The sequence below is a fragment of the Bufo gargarizans genome, chromosome 1 (genome assembly GCF_014858855.1).
Source record: "Bufo gargarizans isolate SCDJY-AF-19 chromosome 1, ASM1485885v1, whole genome shotgun sequence".
In the NCBI taxonomy this organism is placed as follows: domain Eukaryota; kingdom Metazoa; phylum Chordata; class Amphibia; order Anura; family Bufonidae; genus Bufo; species Bufo gargarizans.
This window is the reverse complement of record NC_058080.1, coordinates 394056699-394060769: the sequence shown is the minus strand read 5'-3', so window position 1 is coordinate 394060769 and position 4071 is coordinate 394056699.

Genomic DNA, 4071 nt, shown 5'->3' with positions numbered 1-4071 from the left:
AACGAATATTCGTTTTTTGTTTCCCCCCCCCCCCCACAAAATTACAGTACACATATAATTGATTGTTTCCCAAAGGTCCAACAGCTCAGATCTTACTCACATTGCCTAGAAAGTGATTGAGGCGCGAATCTTCGTAAGGCGATTTTATTAGCGCACATGCGAATATCGGCACGTCCCAGAACAGAGGCAAAGGGCTTTGCATTCATACATTAGTGAATTGAGTTGCGAATCTTCGTAAGGCGATTTTATTAGCGCACATGCGAATATCTACACTTGTCCCAGAACAGAGGCAAAGGGCTTTGCATTCATACATTAGTGATTGAATTGAGCTGCGAATCTTCGTAAGGCGATTTTATTAACGCAAATGCAAATATCTACACTTGTCCCCAGAACAGAGAGGCAAAGGCCTGTGCATTCATATAGTATAGCACCATATTCGCGAATACGTAGAACTTCGTAAAATTCGATTTACGAATATTCGTATTTTTTATTTTACTTTCCACCTTACAGATTACATTGATCTGTACTCTGTCAACTACTGTCATCACCCCCCACTGTATCTCGATTGATTCCCAAAAGTCTCACATTCCCTAGAAAGTGATTGAGGTGCGAATCTTCGTAAGGCGATTTTATTAGCGCACATGCGAATATCTACACTTGTCCCAGAACAGAGGCAAAGGGCATTGCATTCATACATTAGTGATTGAATTGAGTTGCGAATCTTCGTAAGGCGATTTCATTAGCGCACATGTGAATTTTGCATAGCATATGTATTATGCGATGCGAAAATTTGAATTATCGCATATGCGAAATAATAACGAATTTGAATAATCGCGAATATTTTACGAATATTCTTTCGAATATTCACAAAATTTCGCGAATTCGAATATGGGACATGCCGCTCAACACTAGTGCTGGGCCTAAATTTATGACAATGGACTGTTGCAGTGGTGGGTGACGTGAAGCCTGATTCTCTGCTATGACATGCAGACTGATTCTCTGCTGACATGAAGCCAGATTCTCTGTTACGGGACCTCTCTCCTCTGCCTGTGTGTGTGCTGGGCCTAAATATATGCCAATGGACTGTTGCAGTGGTGGCTGACGTGAAGCCTCATTCTCTGCTATGACATGCAGACTGATTCTCTGCTGACATGAAGCCAGATTCTCTGTTACGGGACCTCTCTCCTCTGCCTGTGTGTGTGCTGGGCCTAAATATATGCCAATGGACTGTTGCAGTGGTGGCTGACGTGAAGCCTCATTCTCTGCTATGACATGCAGACTAATTCTCTGCTGACATGAAGACAGATTCTCTGTTACGGGACCTCCCTCCTCTGCCTGGGTGCTGGGCCTAAATATATGCCAATGGACTGTTGCAGTGGTGGCTGACGTGAAGCCTCATTCTCTGCTATGACATGCAGACTAATTCTCTGCTGACATGAAGACAGATTCTCTGTTACAGGACCGCTCTCCTCTGCCTGGGTGCCGGGGCCTAAATATCTGAGAATGGACTGTTCCAGTGGTGGGTGACGGGAAGCCAGATTCTCTGCTATGGAACCTCTCTCCAATTGATTTTGGTTAATTTTTATTTATTTAATTTTAATTTTAATTCATTTCCCTATCCACATTTGTTTGCAGGGGATTTACCTACATGTTGCTGCCTTTTGCAGCCCTCTAGCTCTTTCCTGGGCTGTTTTACAGCCTTTTTAGTGCCGAAAAGTTCGGGTCCCCATTGACTTCAATGGGGTTCGGGACGAAGTTCGGATCGGGTTCGGATCCCGAACCCGAACATTTCCGGGATGTTCGGCCGAACTTCTCGAACCCGAACATCCAGGTGTTCGCTCAACTCTACCTCCAAGGCATAAAAGGCTAGCTCTGGCCACGTGGACAATTTAGAGACCCAGAAGTTGAATGGGGCCGAACCATCAGTCCGTACGTGGAGGGGTGTGCACACGTACTGTTTCACCATGTTAGTGAAATGTTGCTTCCTGCTAACACGTTGCGTATCAGGTGGTGGTGCAGTTAGCTGTGGCGTGTTGACAAAAGTTTTCCACATCTCTGCCATGCTAACCCTGCCCTCAGAGGAGCTGGCCGTGACACAGCTGCTTGGCGACCTCTTGCTCCTCCTCTGCCTTGGCCTTGGGCTTCCACTTGTTCCCCTGTGACATTTGGGAATGCTCTCAGTAGCGCGTCTACCAACGTGCGCTTGTACTCGCGCATCTTCCTATCACGCTCCAGTGCAGGAAGTAATGTGGGCACATTGTCACATTGTCTTTGTAGCGTGGATCCAGCAGGGTGGCAACCCAGTAGTCCGCACAGGTTAAAATGTGGGCAACTCTGCTGTCGTTGCGCAGGCACTGCAGCATGTAGTCGCTCATGTGTGCCAGGCTGCCCAGGGGTAAGGACAAGCTGTCCTCTGTGGGAGGCGTATCGTCATCGTTCTGCCTTTCCCCCCAGCCACGCACCAGTGATGGGCCCGAGCTGCGTTGGGTGCCACCCCGCTGTGACCATGCTTCATCCTCATCCTCCTCCACCTCCTCCTTATCCTCGTCCTCCTCGTCCTCCAGTAGTGGGCCCTGGCTGGCCACACTTGTACCTGGCCTCTGCTGTTGCAAAAAACCTCCCTCTGAGTCACTTCGAAGAGACTGGCCTGAAAGTGCTAAAAATGACCCCTCTTCCTCCTCCTCCTCATCCTCCTGGGCCACCTCCTCTTCCATCATCGCCCTAAGTGTTTTCTCAAGGAGACATAGAAGTGGTATTGTAACGCTGATAACGGCGTCATCGCCACTGGCCATGTTGGTGGAGTACTCGAAACAACGCAACAGGGCACACAGGTCTCGCATGGAGGCCCAGTCATTGGTGGTGAAGTGGTGCTGTTCCGCAGTGCGACTGACCCGTGCGTGCTGCAGCTGAAACTCCACTATGGCCTGCTGCTGCTCGCACAGTCTGTCCAGCATGTGCAAGGTGGAGTTCCACCTGGTGGGCACGTCGCATATGAGGCGGTGAGCGGGAAGGCCGAAGTTACGCTGTAGCGCAGACAGGCGAGCAGCGGCAGGATGTGAACGCCGGAAGCACGAACAGACGGCCCGCACTTAATGCAGCAGCTCTGACATGTCGGGGTAGTTGTGAATTAACTTTTGCACCACCAAATTCAGCACATGCGCCAGGCAAGGGATGTGCGTCAAACCGGCTAGTCCCAGAGCTGCAACGAGATTTCGCCCATTATCGCACACCACCAGGTCGGGCTTGAGGCTCACCGGCAGCAACCACTCGTCGGTCTGTTGTTCTATACCACCCCACAACTCCTGTGCGGTGTGGGGCCTGTCCCCCAAACATATGAGTTTCAGAATGGCCTGCTGACGTTTACCCTGGGCTGTGCTGAAGTTGGTGGTGAAGGTGTGTGGCTGACTGGATGAGCAGGTGGAAGAAGAGGAGGAGGAAGCCGAGAAGGAGGAGGTGGCAACAGGAGGCAAAGAATGTTGCCCTGCGATCCTTGGCAGCGGAAGGACGTGCGCCAAACAGCTCTCCGCCTGGGGCCCAGCTGCCACTACATTTACCCAGTGTGCAGTTAGGGAGATATAGCGTCCCTGGCCGTGCTTACTGGTCCACGTATCTGTGGTTAGGTGGACCTTGCTACAGATGGCGTTGCGCAGTGCACACTTGATTTTATCGGATACTTGGTTGTGCAGGGAAGGCACGGCTCTCTTGGAGAAGTAGTGCCGGCTGGGAACAACATACTGTGGGACAGCAAGCGACATGAGCTGTTTGAAGCTGTCTGTGTCCACCAGCCTAAATGACAGCATTTCATAGGCCAGTAGTTTAGAAATGCTGGCATTCAGGGCCAGGGATCGAGGGTGGCTAGGTGGGAATTTACGCTTTCTCTCAAATGTTTGTGAGATGGAGAGCTGAACGCTGCCGTGTGACATGGTTGAGATGCTTGGTGACGGAGGTAGTGGTGGTGTTGGTGGTACATCCCCTGTTTGCTGGGCGGCAGGTGCCAACGTTCCTCCAGAGGCGGAGGAAGAGGCCGAGGCGGCAGCAGCAGAAGAGGCCGAGGCGGCAGCAGCAGAAGAG